We start from the raw sequence: 19,024 nt of genomic DNA, 5'->3' as shown, positions 1-19,024 counted from the left end.
GAGGAACGTTTTCCCCTTTTTGTTTTCTGTCTGAAAGTTAGATGAAGAGATTGGCACCGACCTTTGTTAGTGTGCAACTGAGTGAACAATTCAGAATACTGAGTTCAAGTCTTGGCATATTAAACTTCTCTGAAGGGTTTTCACAATGATATTCCCCCAACAATGATGTCTTATTTCAGCGGTCCCCGACCCCAGGGCCACGGTCTGGTACCGGTCCGTGAGTTGTTTGGTACCGGACCGTGAGATTTGAGGCTCGGGTGTGAAATTTATGATTTTCAGGGTTTTTATCGTTAACTCGGTTTCCCTGGGTCTTTTCCCGTGTTGTAGTTTTGTGTCTTATTTTGAAAGAAATATTTCTCCGTTACCATAGCGACAAGAGGGCATTAAGGGGCAGGGAGGAGGATGTTACTCTCAATATTGTTGGCGCATTTCATTTGGACGCTGCTAATAAAGTTACACAATTACACAGTGAATTCATGTTTTTGTCTTTGTCGAATCATCTTATTTGTATTTATCTGCGGCACCTTCTTCTTCTTCATGTGTTAGAACGACACCCTCTGACATTTATTTACTAGTGACAATCTTCTCGCTCTTCTTGTGAAAGTTCAGTTGCTTATGTCCCTCTCCTATTTTCCCTACCAGCTGGCTTGCAGGCCGGGTTGCTGTTGTAGTGGTCCTCCATATCAATTAGCTGCTTCCTCAGCCTCGTCCACAGTTGGACACATCCATACCTGATGGTCCAGGACTGCAGCTAGCGATGGTACTCTGTCTCCTGCTCTGCAGATTCGCTGTTTTAGTGACTCCAAGCAGAATCTGCAGCAGCCAGTGATCTAAATCTAAATGGATGGGAAACACTGGAAAATGCATTAGTGATACTGGATTATGTCTTATCTTTGTATTGTAATGGATCAAAAAACATGTGCCCCTGACCCATGGTACTATAATTAAAATTGATGTGGGAATTTGTTGTGCTTCATATTTCTTGTATCCAATTTTGTAAAGCTATATTTGGTGATGTTAGTCAGTGTTATTGAAACTGTTCCAAAGCTTTATGAGGCAAATATTTACTCTTTAATCCTTATACAGAAGAAAAATACAACTTTTGCTGGAGTTTGTCAAAACTCACTCTGACCTGTTGAATGCAACGAGGAGGTTTGCGGTATTTCAAAGTTCTACCAAATATTTGTTACAGTTTGTGGGGTTTTTTTTTCAGGTGAAAGCTTCAAAATTCAGCCTAAACCTTAAGGCTTTACTTAGATAGATTTGAGGGTCAGGGAGCCTGAACCAGAAGATGTAGGCTGTGTTTAACAGGCACTATTTTATAGTATAGGTAAACTGTATGATTACTGCAGTAATTAGACCCTGCAAAGCTGATTAGAGGCCAGACCATGTATGAACGTTCACTCACCAATCTTTCCTCCACCCTCTCAACTCTCTTCTCTTTCATTTCTGCCCAGACTGATCGGGCTCCATGTTTTCATCCTGCCTTCATGTGGCCTCTTGTATGTCTGCCATCCTCCCGTCTTCTCTGTATCCTCCATCTGTCTATCTCCTTCCCTACATCCATGCTGGCAGGTTTGTATGCCAGCATGCCAGCACGGGTGGGATGTCTGCTAAACTCTACTGCTTTTGGTTATGCACTGTCCAAAAAGGAAAAGGATAATGCTAAAAGGAACCCGGCTTGAAGCCCTGTTCTCGTGATAGTTTAAATTTGGTGTCTCAGAAAATTCATGGTCGCATGCAAGCTTTGAAGCAAAGCCTTCAGTCCATTGTAGCAGGAATCTGAAACAGGAAAGCATCTCTATTACAAAGACACGACATTCTCTTCGTAGAAAATCCCCACTCAGCAAGTTACTTTATTTCAGGATCTACTGTTTATGCAATAATATATGATAATAAGCTTTGGCTTTACAATATCCATCTGGATAGTGGGCGGTTAAGAAATTAAAATGTCACTGTTAGAGAGCTTGGAGATTCAAGAAAAACGAATTGAGTCTGTCAGGTGGCACTTGTTCAGCACACTCCTTTGCTACTTTCATCTTCTGTAATTGCTCAGTGTTGTTTTTTAAAAACACTGTGATCTATACAGATGTTGAGTGGCACAGAGCGTGGCGAACAGCAGTGTTGCCTGACTGCAGGAAGGTCCTGGGTGTCAGTGCATCAGCCGGCTGTGCCTTTTTGTGCAGAATTTGCAGGTTCTGTGTGCCTGCGTGGGTTCACTCCAGGCACTCTAGCATCCTCCAACAGTCCAAATACATGCATGTTAGGTTAACTGGTGATTCTAAATTGACCTTATGTGTGAATGTGAATATGAATGATTGCCTATCAAGACTGGCATCCTGACCAGGTTGCACCCTGCCTCTTACCTAGTGACATCTCTGTATTGGACAAGCAGAAGAAGATGGATGGATGGATGGATGGACGGATGGATGCATGGATGCATGGATGCATGGATGCATGGATGCATGGATGCATGGATGGATGGAATTCAGGATGGTGGCAGATCGTGGAGAATCAGGAGACTCCCCTCACTTCTTGCAATTGCAGGGATTTAGCCTCTTAAAGAAACACCACACCATTGGTGATCATGTAACGTGTGTGGTTAACATGTTTAGAAAACCCTTACTGACAAAATGATGGGACTGCATATAAAATGTAACATCGTTAGCTTTTTAAAGCTTGGCTATTTAGCATGAGGCCAAATCAGAATTGAACCCTAACCTTGCTCCTTCATGGTTTGCCTCAGGCCTGACTGAGTCATCACAGGCAACAACCCCAAACTTACTTTTTTTTCCCCAAAAGAGTTAAATTTTGATGACCTTTACTTAGACCTCAGAAGGTTAAGACATTAAAATGACTGGAAAGAGACTCCAAGCTTTAACACCAACCAGATTTTTTAGAAACATTCATTTTGTGGTGTTTTCTGGGATTTAGCCACTCTAAAGTACATCAGGCAGGCCAAGACAAATCAAATATTTTTAAGCATCCCAAAATCAAAGACATACTAGATTTTTTAAATATCCACTGAAAAGCTCTGATTACTCTAGAATGCATATCACCGGTGGGTGCTTCGCATGCTGCAGTATAAAAATCATACTTTCAGTGACTCAAGCTGCTGGCACAGAACCATCATACCCGAATCATCTCGCTCAGGTCATCGCTGGTTTGTGGCTCTCTTATCTTTCCCTCTTGTTTGAGAAAATAAACATGACAGAGGTCAACAGACGTCCAGCTTGACGGTGGGCGGTAGCTGCAACACAGCTCATCACACTAAACAGGTCATGTGAATATTCGCATTACTTGCATTACACTACCAAGCATTTTAAAAGGCCATCATCACAGCAGATTTGGAGGTCAGGTGGAAATACTGTCAGTGAGAATTTGGGGTAACATGAAGGGTCGCAGAAGAGCGAAAGAGAAAGAACAGACCCAAGATGGGCTGCAGGGACGATGACTTAGCACACACTCGGAGCTCAGATACACATTAACCTCACTTGTGCTCTGTGACACACAAAGGAGATTATATAAATCATCTTGTGCGTCATAAATAGTAGCACACACACACACGGCTCTCGCTTCTCCTCAGCCTGTATTATAAATCGTTCTGTTGTCCTAAGCTGAAATGTAATTGAGGAGCAGAGAGGAAAGGAGGGATGTTACTACAACTACTGGTTGTAGTAACATCCCTCCTTCCTTGTTACCTTGTTACCTTTTAATTTTCTTCCTGTTGCTCCTGTGTATCTTCAGCATTATTTTACACCACACTTCTCTGAATGTTTTGATTGAAACATGACGACTCTTTGATGGATTGCTGAGAATGGAAAGCTCTTTGGAAGATATCCAAAAGGTTTGATCATATTGTCACAGAAAATGTTTGAGCCGTAAATCAACCGTCATTCTCGTTCACTGGTTATGAAAGATTTCCAACATTTGCTGATAAAAAAACAGAGGCAGGATTAAAATACAAGACAGATCAGTGGGGCTGACTGTACAGAAGTAAAATCCACCACAGCAGTGACTGAGTGTCTCACAGGTTGTTGCACATTTTAGGGACTGTAAAAACATTATTACTCGTCGTGTTACCATTTATATTTCATATTTTATTCACGTATTACTTAAAGAAGGGGATTTGATTTGTCTTTATTGACAAATTAAAAGATGTAATGTAGTAGTGTAGTGGTTCACACATTTGTTTAGCATGCAAATACATAAAACATCTGCACCTGGTTTGGGAACAGCACCAAGCAGGACAGACGAGATCTGCAAAGAGTGGTGCGCTCAGGAGAACGCATCATTCAATCAGCGCTCCCTGACCTGCTGTCCATCTACACCAAGCGGTGCAAGTCCAAAGCTAGGAAGATTATGATGGACCTCTCCCATCCCAACAATCGACTCTTCTCACTGTTGAGGTCTGGGAAGCGCTTCCGCTCCCTTAAGGCCAAAACAGAGAGAATGAGGAGGAGCTTCTTCCCCCAGGCTATTTGGGCCCTGAACCAGGTGTAGGACTGGACTCTCCCACACACATCACATCACCACACGCACTCTGGTTTTTCTTCATGCACACTTCCTATAATTTATAATCTCTTTCTGCTATTTGCACATTTTTACTGTAAATTTCTAAGTTAAATCTGTAAATTTTGTAATAACCTGTAAATTGTAAATACTGTAAAACCACTGACATTTAATGGTTGGACATTGGACAGCTACAAGCATTTCACCTCGTGTCATACTGTGTATGGTTGTGTGTGTGACAAATAAAATTTGAATTTGAAATAGACATTGGTTCAATTTCACCCACAGACATAACTCTTCTTTGGTGTCACATCAGGATGGGAATCTGGAATCTGGGCATCTCCCATGGTTTCTTCCTCACAACATGAGGAGGATGTGCATGGATTACTTTTTGTTGAACATCGGTCCCTATAAATTACTATAGTTTCCTATTTACATGAATGGAAACATTCATCTATTGTCTGCTACTTAGTCCAGATGTCCTCCGGGGACACATCAGTTTCAAACGAGATAGATTTGAAATTATCTTGTTGTTGTGAACAGGCTTACAAGACAATGCTATTTAAAAAAATTAAGCTGAATACAACATATATTACAAATAAAAAATGACCAATCAGGGACCAGTCCTGATATTTGTCCATACTTTAACCCTAGAGTGGTTGAGCTATTTTATTAAGCCCCAGGTCACAAGTTCATGTAGGGTGTTGAGTGACCCCAGAGTAACCATGGTTCACCAGGGAAAATGGGTATTTCACCAATAGTTGATAAGTAAATGAGCTGGTTCTTATATTGCACTTTTCTATTCCAACTTAGCACACAAAGCTTTATGCAACATGCCTCGATCACCGATGCTATGCTTTTTCTACCTAAGTGCTTTCTATCTAACATTTACATGTTGATGGATGCATCAGAGAGCAAGTTGGGGCTCAGTAACTTGCCTGCAGACTTGAGCAGCCAGGGAGCAAACCCCCAGCTGTCCAATTAGTAGATGGCTTGCTCTACTTCCTGAGCTACAGGGACCCTTACCTGGTGGTTGCTGGCAGTTGATTCTGAACTATTATTCAGTGCTGCAGCATTGAGGGTTTGTTGCAGTATCCTATTTGCACCTGAATTCTCTGAGCAGCAGCCAACAACTCTAGTAGCATACTTTTCCCTATAGTGACCAGAGGTTGCCACCGGGTTGCCAACTCATACTGTTTCCTTTATCTGTTTTAAAATGTTTAAATATGCATGCTGCCTGCCTCTGACAGCTACCACCTGTTCTTCCACACAGAGATCTGTACCAATGAGCCAGTATTTAGGGAACTGGGCTACAAATACAAATGCATAAACCTTTTACGCTGACACCAGAGACCATGTGAGGGTACTTTTGGGTCAGGAGGAGGTCGTGGTTTGCAGGTCCAGGTCCAGAAACATGTGATGTGGATGTTTTCTGTATGAATGCAGATCACAATCTGAAAGCGCTGAGCATCATAACAACAAAAACTCAAAGCTAATGCAGAAAAGCCTGCGTGTCTGTTGACTCAGCAGGGAAACAAAAAAACAGAACTATTATTTGAAAGTCACACAGATGGTTATAAAGAGCTTCTTGCATTATATTAATTTTTATGTTTAATTATAGTCAGCCTTTACCCAGGCTTTGGTAAGTGACATTTGGCACTCTGAACTGAACTTCCCAAAAGGTTATAAATAGCATCAGCGTGGTCAAGCGGAGTTTTTTAGGTGAAAGATTGAGGAAAGGGAATGGTTCCTCTTTGTAATCCATCTGAATGAGATTGGCTGGACAGCATTTACTCTGGATTACACTCATTTGGTTGGAATATTTGCATCTCTCTAAAGCAACATTTAGAGTGGACAGCTGTGCAGTGACTAGTGAGTGTGTGTTTTGCGCTGAGGAGGGGGTTGGTTGCCTGCCTGCTGCTGTTGGCAGGTCACTGTGAACAGACTGGGTGAACATGGAGAGATTATGTTTCCACTGCTGGTTACCTCTGCTGAGAGGTAGCACAGAGCCGGATTTGGGTTTGGTTCAGTTAATCTTTTAGTCTGAGGTTTATATTTGGAAACCACGTGAGTGTGTGCTGTCAGTCATCCAAGCGGTTAACTGATAAAATCACACCCACATCATTCAGACGTTTAGCTGTGTTGATAGTGCTTTATGTATTCTTAAACACAAGCAATCATGTTAGCTGCAGCTGTGGCTGTGCTGCCGCTCTGTCTGCCCAAGAGGTGCCCCACTGTGCCTAAAGGCCTTAATCTACTTCTTGTGTGAGGTTGGAAAGAGGTGCTTTGGGTGGAGTCAAAGCATGTGGCTTTAGCGATTCATGAAAAAGCGACCACATGCTGATAACAGAGGGAACCAGCTCAACCAAACAAGTGCATGTGAGGCAGCTACGCACAACAGCCTCTCATTACCTGCAGGGACTACAGGCCACATTCTGACCTCGATGAGTGTGTGTGTGAGTGTGATGTCAGAAGGGGTGGGGTGGGGAGAGGAAGAGAGGCAGCCATGTACGGTAATTAGCAAGGACCTGAGGTTAAAGATGACACTGAGGTTGGGTGGGCTGTGGCTCTGTGCTGCATGGTAACCTGATTTTCAACTTCCTCCTAATTCTCCTTCTATTTTCAGCTTTCCATGTGGTAAATTCTAAGAGTTAGTTTGGCTGAGTAGATTCTAAATCCAGCATTAAAGACCATCCAGTGCATCTGGCAGCACCAATTTAGTTGCTGCAAGCAGATTCTGTAGCGGAAGGAGCAGAGACGGACGGGAGCTAGACCTGCTGTCCTCAACCTGCAAGTGGCTGATGCTGGAGAGGTCGCTGTGAACTTAAACTTTACACTTTCCTCAGGCATTAAGAACTTAAAGGAACCAGGGTTCAATAGAAAGTTCATGCCAGATGGTTGTAAAACTTGGATGGGAGTTTTAGCATTTCATAATAATAATTACAAGGAAGTTATAAGAAAAATAAGCTCTGTAAGGGTAAATAAGTCTTTTAAAGCTACTTTTAAATATTTATTTATGTTAGATGGGGGTGAAGATGTTGACAAAGAAGCTGCAGGTTGTTGGGGCTGTCCCAGCACACCGTCTGGCGTTAGCAGCTCCAGCCTTAAAAAAAACGTTATTATACTAGTCCCATAAAAAGCCTTTCTGTTGGATTTTTAATCATCCAAAGTATATTAGTTGACTAACTGATACCTGTTTAAAAGACTTTTCAATAATATAACCAAGAGGAAATTAAACCATGATCGATTGTCTGAATGTTGCTGAAACTCAACATTGATGATGTCCTTTCAAATATCCTTGCATGGTTGTAGCGGGAGTGTGCAGCATTGTTTGTATATTTCTCAAAAGAAAGGTTAGTGTTGAATAGCATGACAAAGGACCAAAGGAGGACTGGGTGCAAATTAGCAGACGGTCACTTTTTTAAACGGTTTGTAAGAAAGGAGAGGTTTATGTTGTCTGCTGAAAGATAGAGGTTATTGTCATCAACAAACAGTGGAATCAAATTAAATTCCCAATTATTTTGTCTGGAGTTGGCAGATAATAAGGGCTGAATGTAACCAGAAGTTCTTTGTGTAAGTACAGAGTTATGAGTCATAAGCTCAAGCTTCAAACGGTTGGTTTGTTTACGACGGGCTTCCAATGGAGAAACAGCTTTCTTAAAGGGAGAGGGAAGGGAGCTTGTTTCAAACAGTTTATGAACTGAGGGGCTGCAACAAGCTTCAGCAAGAGAAATATATCATTTTGTTTAACTATATATCATGCAAAGCTACTCTAGCAGGGTATAAAATAAAAATAATGAACTAGAAATGAACTGAATGTGTCCCTTAAATAGCTTTTTCCACTGATTAATTGCTTCCAAATTAAACTATATTTGTCCAACACTGTGGTGCTATAAAACATCAGGCCAATACTGAACCTCACTAGGATTTAAAATAAAAATATAGCTGCTGGATTGGTTTTACTGGTTAAATAGTCAAGGGCAAATTTGGGGCAGAAGACCATGAAAACTCAAAATATTTATGTTACAAACCAGCAGAAGCTGCTAGAGCTACTGAGCTCCATCTCCCAGCCTTGCTCTAAGACAGTACCTAATATCACACATATGTAAACAATCATGCGGGACCAGGAAAAATACAGGGCACCTACCAGTAAATCACCAGCAGAACCAAGAGGATTATATGTTACATAAACTCTGACAATTTCAGCCTTCTATCCAAACCATTGAACTCAAGTCAGCAAAACCAAAACACATGTTAGGCCACAGTAACACATCCATCTTCTCTAAAGCACAAGCCTGAAAGAGCCACAGTTCAAAAACTAAATGCTGTTAAGTGCTGGGATCTCAAAAATGGTCATTTCATACACTCACACAGAAACACACGATATTTAAATGATTTTATTTTCTCTAGTTGACATTTTACATTTTCTACCTTCGCCTCCGAACATAAAGAGGATCATATTGCAAAGCCTCCAGTGATTTATAGTGAGAGCTCCATCCTGACCTGAAGCCAAATAGTAATCTGTCACTCATAATTAAATCAAGCTTTCAATCATTAAACAATGACCCAGGCAGAACAAGTAATAGTACTACGTGTGTGCTTTAGGATACGATGAATATTAAATGTACTGATGATTTAATGAATCACAGCTTTCTGTTAAAAACTGACTCACAGATTATTCCCATGGTGCAGTGCTCTCATAGCCTACATCTGATATCACCTCTACAAATAAAAAAAAGCAATAAAGCTTTGAATTACTAAGAAACTCTCACCCAGAGTTCCAGCTGTGAAACACAGAATACTGACCGGGGATCACAGTGCTGCCACACATACATGACAGAAAATATCAGCAATAGGTCCCCTTTAACATTTCCTTTGAAAGCAAGCACCACAAAGCACCACAAGATTCATAACTTAAGATCACTTTATGAGAGCAACAGGGAAATTTGTATTGGAAATAAAGTAAGCACAAAAAATTAAACAGCTTTAGTGCCTGAGCAGCATTGGTACAATGTGGAGTCACACACTCGAAATCAAAACTGCATTTTTTACTGTGTCTGTGTTAGAAGAGTAACTTATTTTAACATTTGTAAAATAACTGTGCTTTCTTTGTGTAGTATGTACTTATCCAGGTCACAGGTCCATCACAGCGTTAACACGTAGAGACAGGGAACCGTTTACACTCACATTCACACCTACAGCTAATTTAGAAGCACCTCTTAACCTCACATGCTTGCCTTTGGACTGTGGGAGGAAGCCAGAGCATCCATGCAAGCACAGGGAACCGGATTATTGGATTGCTAAGTTTCTGTCTATCATATAGTCCCTTAAAGTGCATTAGAAAGTACATTGAGATTACAATTGTTATGAATGTGTGCTGTGTAAATAAAGCTGACAGAATACTGAACATGTGGATGGTAAAAACAATGCCAGTGGAACACAAAGTGCAATGAATGTCATCTTTCTATTATGCTTATCATGTATTCAAAGTACTTTATGTTTAGTGCTGTGAACAAATATTCATCACCTTCCAGATTTCCTAGTTTTTGTTTTTTTTTGTTTGGTTTTTTTTTGCATATTTGTCACGTTTGAGATCTTGAAACAAATTTTAATACTTGACAAAAAACCCAAGTGAATAAAAAATCATGTTTTCATTCATTAAAGTAAAACCTTAATTTGGGTTGCCTTCTTCATAAGCGTGCCACCACAGGATCCACCCTTCATGTTATTAGCATAGTGCATCTACTCGGCTTTCAAAGAAAAAGTATTGGAGTCTCAGTTTTTGTTCATTAAGAAAAAAGCTTCTTCAAATGTTCAGCACAAGATGAAAATTCAAAAGGTCATCTCATTTGGAGTCACTTACTCTTTCTCCCTCACACAGACACTCACCTGTGTTTGCCCGGGCCTGAACTTTGGGCTGTTTCCATAGCAACATTCATCGCACTTAATGATGGTGACAGCCAGCTGCGGTCATTTCCTTGTGTCATTTTTCAGCATTCGCCGCCTCTTCTTCCTTTCCAACGTCCTCCCCCTGAGCATCTATACAGTTAGACTGGATGAGAGCATCTACCCACCTCAGGTTTATTTGTAACGGGTTAGTGGTTCTCACCAAGCTCACCCTGAAAGTTGAGGAGAAGAAGAAAAAATCACCAGGGAGATTATTCAGACCCAGAGTTGCAGCCGATGCCTTTGCACTGCTCTCCACGAGGATGCAAACACAAAAACAGAATATGATGTGACATGACTTAGGCAGAAGTTATGCACAAGCCCAGTACAGGCAGTATCAGCATGCAGGGAGGCTACAACATGGTTCCCGTCCTCAAGTTCTAGCTCAGTGGCAAAGGCAGGAATATTTACCGGCCTGCTTCAAATCCACCTCCATCGTCCCGATACCCAAAAACTCCAACCCATCTTGCCTCAATGATTACCGCCCAGTAGCACTCACCCCCATCATCACTAAGTGCTTAGAGCGACTGGTCCTAGCACACTTCAAATCCTGTCTCCCCCCCACCCTGGACCCCCACCAATTCGCATACCGCCGGAACAGGAGCACAGAGGATGCAGTCTCCATCGCAATGCACTCTGTCCTCTCACACCTGGACAACAACAACACCTACACCAGAATGCTGTTTATAGACTTCAGTTCAGCATTCAATACAATCCACCCCTCACAACTCATCAGGAAACTGACAGACCTGGGCATCAGTTCCCTCATCTGCAAATGGTTACTGGACTTCCTGACCAATCGCCCCCAACATGTCCGGCTGGATAACCGCTGCTCATCTACCATCACAATGAACACCGGTGTACCACAAGGCTGTGTGATGAGCCCTTTCCTCTACTCCCTCTTCACCCACGACTGCAGACCTGCTGATGGTTCCAACACCATCATTAAGTTTGCAGATGACACCACGGTGATTGGCCTCATCAGTGACAACGATGAGGCCGCCTACAGGGAGGAGGTGGATCGTCTGGCTGAGTGGTGCGACAGAAACAACCTGCTGCTTAACACCGAGAAGACCAAGGAGCTCATCGTGGACTACAGGAGGAATGCTGACCCACATCCACCCATCCACATTAAGGGGACGGCTGTGGAGCGTGTGAGCAGCTTCAAGTTCCTGGGAGTCCACATCTCCGAGGATCTCACCTGGACGACCAACTGCTCCAAGCTGGTCAAGAAGGCTCACCAGCGCCTCTTCTTCTTGAGGACTCTGAGGAAGAACCACCTGTCCTCAGACATCCTGGTGAACTTCTATCGCTGCACCATCGAGAGCATCCTGACCAACTGTATAACAGTCTGGTACGGGAACTGCTCTGCCTCGGACCGGAAGGCGTTGCAGAGGGTCGTGAAAACTGCCCAGCGCATCGCCGGAGCACCACTTCCTGCCATAAAAGACATCTACAGGAAGCGGTGTCTGAAAAGGGCTGGGAAAATCATCAAAGACCCCAGTCACCCATCACATGGACTCTTCACCCTCCTGCCCTCTGGGAGGCGCCACAGGAGCCTCCGGACTAAGACCACCAGGTACCGGAACAGCTTCTTCCCCACAGCTGTCAGACTCCTGAACTCTGCCTCCTGACATCTGACCCACGTTAAACTCATGGACTGAACATACACACACACACACACAATGGACAACTGTACCCTCAAACACAATAATAACATGGACTGAACCACCACTCACAACCACTAGCACTTTATATAGCCTCTGTAGGAATTATATCTCACTTATCTTAACTGCACTACTGTATAGCTCTGTGTAAATAATCATTCTGTACATTCGATAATCTTTAATCCTACAACTGTTTACAACTTGCATAGTTCCCATTTCTGTATAGCTGTATATCCCAGATTCTGTAAAGTTATTTATTTCATATTCTGTATAGTTTTTCATATTTATATCCTGTTCATATCCTGTACATAGCTTGTACTCACTACAGCCTGTACATACTTATAGTTATAGAATATTCACAACATACTTCATACCGTGTACATTATAACATACCATAATAGACCCATTTCTGTAATATACTCACATATCTATATTATTGCTAATATATATTGTAATATATCTATATCACTAAAGCACTTCTGGATGGATGCAAACTGCATTTCGTTGCCCTGTACCTGTGCATGTGCAATGACAATAAAGTTGAATTCTATTCTATTCTATTCTATTTCTTAATACATGCATGTTTTTTGGGATATGAATAAAACCCACAAAGACATGCAGAGAACCCCACACCGCACATCCCCCATACGCCTGGAGGGAATTCAAACCCATTTTCTGAGGCAGCTGTGCTAACTGTGCTTTTGTCGAAAAGTGAATCGAGTCAAGTAACTGCAGAAGATCACAAACTGTCAGGAAAAGGCCACACATGGAGATTCAGAAAAACCACAAAGGCGTGGGATGGCTTGAAAAGAGAAACATAATTAACACAAATGAGAAGTAACGAAGAGCAGCCTTTGTATCCAGATAGAAAAGTTGGCATATCAATAAAAGTAAAAAAAGCAACAAAGTAAAATGGAAAAAAGGTCATTATATGCTGCTGTTACTTAAATGTCTGCTGAGGCTTTTTAACAGAGTTTTTATTATTCTGATTCCTTTCTTATCTTCTCTCTAATGGTTTCATTTCAATCAGAATTCATGCTACTTGCTTTTTATCTCAGCAAACCAATAATTTTCATGTTACTTTTCTTCAGATTTGTCTAAATCTTGCTCTGCGCTCTTTTGTTTCTTAGTGGCGAAGAGGGTTTAATAGACTGTTTACTCGCTGGGCCCACGTCCTCATTTTATGTTTGACAGCATTTTAGTAGATAGGTGAATAGCTGGGACATGAATTGAGCTGCGGTTTGGGGAAGGCCTCGAAGGGGACTGGTGGCGGTTCCCGGCCTGGCGGATCCCCATGTACTAAATAGAAGTGAAGAAGTTAAAGAATTAGAAAGGGGAGGGAGGGACACGTAAACGAGAACAGCTTGCAGAGCTGGGAGAACATATATAGATGAGAATCGGAAGACGACCAATGTCGTTGCCTTTACTGTGTATGCACATGTGGCCCTGCGGTTACAAAAAGACAGCTTAACTTTTGTTTTATTTCTCTTTTGCAAAAATAGATCATCTATTATTCTGTAAGCAGATGTTCACATGTATAAAAACCCCACACCAACCAGGGTTTTGGTGGTATATCACTGCAGGCACACCATTGCATGTTAGCCTCATGTATAGCCGGCACCTTCAAAAGAGGTTGTGGGTTTGTAGACCAAAGCATCGCTGTTATTTTTTTAGTCATTTTCAGTAGCAGCGCCACAATTTTACCACGAATGCCAACAGTGTGGCTGCTGTTTACCCAGCCATCCAATTACAGTGTAAGAGGATACCAAATGGAAGACCAACCAAGTGCTGAAAAACAACAGAGCTGAGTTTAATTCGGCTGCTATCCAAGCATTTGTGTCTTTACCAAATGAAATCGCCCAAACAACCAAAACCGATATGAAATTTATTGCTTGAAAAAACATTTTGTTTACTGTTGATGTACCAGTTAAGTTAAGAATAACAACTAATGATAAAAATCACAATCATTCCCACTGATTTCACGTCATACTTTTCCACTGGTTGTCTGTGTCCCACCAGTAGAGCGCACCCCACAGTTTGAAAACCACTGAGCTTGCAATACATTTTTACCATGAATATTCTGTATCATAGCAACCAAAGCATCACAGCTGAAGAAAAAAAAATGCTGTGCTTTCGAAGCACTCTCAAACACTCCCAGCTGGGCATTTACAAAAGAGCGTCCAGTGTTTTCAGCTGGGGGAAAAAACGTGTCTGTGTACACACACCCTTTGTCTTCTGGCAGGTTTTGTCTCGCTAAAAATGTTGTGCGTTCAGTGTGTGCGAGAGCACACAGTTTCATTTTCACTCGTTATAAGTGACTGGCTTGCTTTCATGTCCTTCACACATGTCCATTAGGAGGAGAGTCCGCCAAATTACAATGGATGTAGTGTGACTGACCGACTGACTAAAGCACAGACACTAAACTGTTTTCGGAGCCAGTAATCTGATCTGCTTGTGGAAACTGACTGTGAATTCCTGCTAATACACATCAGCTCCTTTGGGCTGCTAGCACATTTCCCCTTCTTCTCTTTTTGTTCCATTCGAAGCTGTCTGCCGTTCTAATTTGAGTTCAAAGACAGTCATTTTTCTAGCTGCTCAGCTTAAGCAAACATACATTTCCCCTCAAAGCGCAGCCAAGGCCAGGCTGAAACTTATTTTCAGCTTTGAGTGTCCGTGTGAATGTTTTCAGCAACCTGTCGTAAAAGTTAGGACCGTGCTTTTCTGTGTGAATTTCCCACAGTGTTTCTAAAGCGTGGCAAAGCTGATCTTCTCTACTGGGTTTTTGAGAGGAATCAGAAAATATGACCTTGCTACTGGGAGCGAGGTGGGGAGATGACCACAGGCTGCTTTGGGCAGGAACCCAAACATAATTAAAGTCTTAGATCATCAGAAACACCACAACGTGTTCGGGAGAGAGTGCAGCAGTCCTAACATTAGATGTACTTTGGTGGTTTAAAGGGAGTGAAACTCTTTTTACATGATTGTGTGTTGATGGTGGATCAGCACACAGCTGAGTAAGCTGTGCTGCTTTATCTGCAGCAGGGCCAAAGGGGAAAGCACAGTGTGTGTTTGTTTTGGATGCACATGTGAGTGTTTAATATGCTTCTCAGTGTCCCGGTTATGTATTGATGACTTAATGTACCGAACATGAAAGCTCTTGTGTGTCTGCCTCCATGTCTGCGATAGCATTATGTGAAAGAGTCTATGCTGTTTGCTGTGATGTGGGTGGAAGGAAACAGAGAAGGGAGGAGATGAGTGAATGCAGAGAAAGGGTGAGTAAGATTTAAAAAATATGAGTGTGGCTGGAGCTGTTCGTCTGCTGGTATCATTCATTTCTATACATATTTTTTCTTTTTCCTGAAAGATGGTGACATCACCCATTGGTTTCTGGGCTCAGTGGACTTCAGTGTGAGTATTTTGGTTAGTTTTTTTGAGGTAAAAATTACTTTGTTAGGATGAGATTGTGGGATGAGAGTAATTAGCTAATAATAGAAAGCCTGGCTAAGAATCTGCATCAAAAACAGACCTGCTTATAAAATATAAGCAAGTCACTGGTTCAGAAGTAAAGCATGAACCGCTCGCCTGTTTGTCACATAATTCCATTAAAATGCTCTAAAAAGCAACAATAAAGCAAACATAGTCGAGAGGTCCATTTCAGTGACTTCATTTAGCAGAGGTGATGGCTCTGGCTCTATCACTGTATGATAGTTCTGAATTTAAAAATTACCTGTAAAGATTTTTTTTTTTGCAGCAGGCATCAAACATGCTTTTTAATGCTACAAAACTTATTTTACCATGGAGTCTATGGGGAATGACACGCTTGTGGAACCAGCCTCAATTGGCCATTAGAGGAACTGCAGTTTTTGGCCCTGGTTCAGCTGTGATTATGGATGGTTTTTTATTTACTAGCATAGCATTGTTTTGTTTGTTTTTTTATTTGAAGGTAACACATATACATATTATTAACATAGTATTTTCGGATGTTTTTAGTAAGGGAGTTTTTGCAGTGTGGATTGCTGCCTTATCTCCTGTTATACTGAGTAGACTGCTACACTGACCTCCATCAGACTGAGGTATTGATCCACTACAAACCCTACCCTGAACCCACATGGATGAGTGCCCAGAGGGCTGCTGGGTAATTGCGAGTCATGACTGTAATCCACTGAATCTGAATGTAGCTAATAGACCTTCGCAGTGTATTGGTCTGAATGAACTGCCTTACAATGGCTGTCAGATAAAAGTGCAGCTGTGACTGAGGTGAGAGATGATTTGCAGAAAGGACGACATTAGTAAGTCATTAGAGCAGCTGAGTGACTTAACTGTGCATCTTACTGTACTTAGGCTACTTTTTAAACCTTCTTGTCCAACTGCATCACCAATTAGTGTTAAACAGTCAGTAAAGAACAGAACAGAGTGCAAAGAAAATCATTGTCTGAGCTTTTCTCCTCGTCCTCACAAGCACGTATATCTTTATGAAAAACTTTGTTTCTAAAAGATACAGTTGGGGGAAATAAAAACAAAAAAGCGCATGAAAATTATCTGTGTGAGAACTGGAGCCTCTTTTACATGGATCGTATCTAAGATCTCACATGAACTGAAGTCTGAAGTGCAAAATTCTGTTTTATAATGAGTGAGCAGCGTGTGAGGACCATAAAGCTTTTGATTTATTCATTCATGTGTTAAGGTTATATTTGGGGATGTACATAACTACTAAACACATTAACATTGCTGCCCTCTGTAGTCAGCACCAATGTTCCCTCTAAGCTGCTTGCATGCTCAATCGCGCACTGCTGGCATGCTCTCTGCGCACAGAAAATCTGCGTTGCGCACAAAAATAAAATCTAACGTGAATTGAAATTAAAATAAATACGTTAACAATTGATTCTGTTTTACAGTGTGAGTCAGTAAGTGACCGGTGACTGGCTGCTCCAGCCAAGGATGCAATTCACTTTTGTATATACCGAGCTAATCAACGTCGTTGACAGGCTATGACAGGGTCCTTATGTGCCGACACCGGTGTTTTAGCTAGCAAAGCGGCGTGGCTCATGTGGAGTGAAGCCACGTTAATGACAACGCGTACAACCATTGGAGATGTGAGCAGGACAGATGGAACAATTGACGGAAAAAGTGGGGACTTTATACCAGTTTTTAAATTGCGTTGATAGACCACGTAAAACCAGAGTTATGATAAAAATATATGTTTGTTCGTTTTCTTCCTGAATACTATCGTTGTTTATATTTACTGCGGGAAGAAACGGTAAACATGGCATTTTATAAGGAAAGCACTCTCCGTCTGTGAGAAAAGACAAAACCAAAAAACCCTTTCCTATTGGTGGAAAAATGTACCATGTCGGCCAATGATATGGCAACATGCCATTTAGTTGTTTAGAATAGGGGGGAGGTTTTAGTAGTGACGCCGGTGTTTTGAGATGCGACGTTTAGCGTGTTTGGAGTCTAAAGTTAGTGTGTTGTCTTGTGTAGTTTGTAATTACTTTTTGGAGCGGCACAAATAATTTGTGTGGCATCAAATTTGATGCAGAACAGCTGATTGTTCTGTAAATAGTTTGAAATGTTTATTTTAAAAAACGCCTTGGCTGTATTTTTAGGTAAACAGCTGCAAAAAATTTTGTTGTTTGCATAACTCAGTTACTTTTTTGAAGAAGTAACTATATAATTAATTACCCAACATTGGTCATTATATACTGTATTTTACAGACAGAGAGTTACAGGAGTCTCTCCCAGACCACAGACTCATACTCATAATACAAGTCACAGCTTTATATATATATAAAAATAAGAAAGTTGTGTTTTCAAAATTGGAGTTCAAGTTATTTTTACTTCCAATAGTGTTAACGTACTACACAGGTCATGAACAAGACTTTTTAAAATTTTAATTGTAAAGCTAAAGCACTTAATTAAAAGTAGTCTAACATAAATGCTGTAATTTGATTATTTTAATAAACCATATAACTTGGATGGATTCGATGCTGGCGTGACCACAGTGCACACGTCTGCTGTCGCTCACAGTGGTCCAAGTGTCCGCTCAGAGAGTTTGTGTGTTCGCGCAGACACATGAAAAATTAGAGGGAACATTGGTCAGCACCAGAAATACCAGCTAGTTATGCAGACGGTGGCGCTCCACCGCACCTTCTCTCTCTGATGGAAGACGTAAAAAGCTAGGTAGAAATAGATGATGCAGTGCTTCTTAAAACTGATTTAGAAAGTGAATGACTGTATATTGACTGTGTCTGGCATTTAAACAATACATTGTGCACAGGCAAGTGGATGTTAACCTGCAAGGAAAGAAGGCTGATAGTACTAGCTTACTTCTTCCTTTCGCCTAACCAAACATTAGCTTACTTCACTTGCTGCAAACTGGTCAAACACCGTGTGTTTATATTTACATGCATGCATGATTATTACATTTCAGGAGCATCTAAAAGATGCTCTAAAATGAACTGTTCAAAATAGCTCCCAAGAACATTGTCTACAGTATTTGACCTCGTATATATATATATATATATATATATATATATATATATATAACAAATATATATTAGTTTCTTTTTAACTTATATTATTAATATTTATTAAAGGTAATGTGTCAAGTATCAGTGTAAATAATTGTTTTAATCAATTTAAATTAACCCTTGTGTTGTCCTCGGGTCATTTTTGACCCCTGAGGACAACAGGTGTATGGAAATCGGGAGGACATTATGAGGGTTAAGGATTTTAACTTAAATAAGGATGAACACATATATTTCCAGAAGATTTGCTGCTAAGCTTAGCTAGCGATCTTTTAGCACTATTTTTATCTCTCATGCAAATTAATTCTCCTTTTATTTGTTTACAAAACGTCAACAAAGTTGTTTCTAGTTTTTCAGTCATGAAAACTTTAA

General features: G+C 41.1%; 1 protein-coding gene across 3 annotated transcripts in view; it reads left to right on the top strand.

Annotated features, from left to right (window-relative positions):
- Positions 1-19,024, top strand: part of smpd3 (sphingomyelin phosphodiesterase 3) — a 95,242-nt gene that overhangs the window by 7,567 nt on the left and 68,651 nt on the right. For 2 of the 3 annotated variants that reach the window (XM_085280784.1, XM_085280785.1), the window contains exons 1-2: positions 15,275-15,397; positions 15,490-15,533. The exons of the other annotated variant lie outside the window; for it this stretch is intronic. The gene's annotated coding sequence lies outside the window, so the exon portion shown is untranslated. Of the gene's footprint in view, positions 1-15,274; positions 15,398-15,489; positions 15,534-19,024 lie in introns of those variants that run through there. 3 annotated transcript variants of the gene reach the window in all.

Source organism: Mchenga conophoros, linkage group LG7 (genome assembly GCF_057382185.1).
Source record: "Mchenga conophoros isolate Kocher_MC1m ecotype Shallow Benthic linkage group LG7, M_conophoros_male_GT1.1, whole genome shotgun sequence".
Taxonomy (NCBI): Eukaryota; Metazoa; Chordata; class Actinopteri; order Cichliformes; family Cichlidae; genus Mchenga; species Mchenga conophoros.
This window is presented reverse-complemented; position numbering and strand designations above follow the sequence as displayed.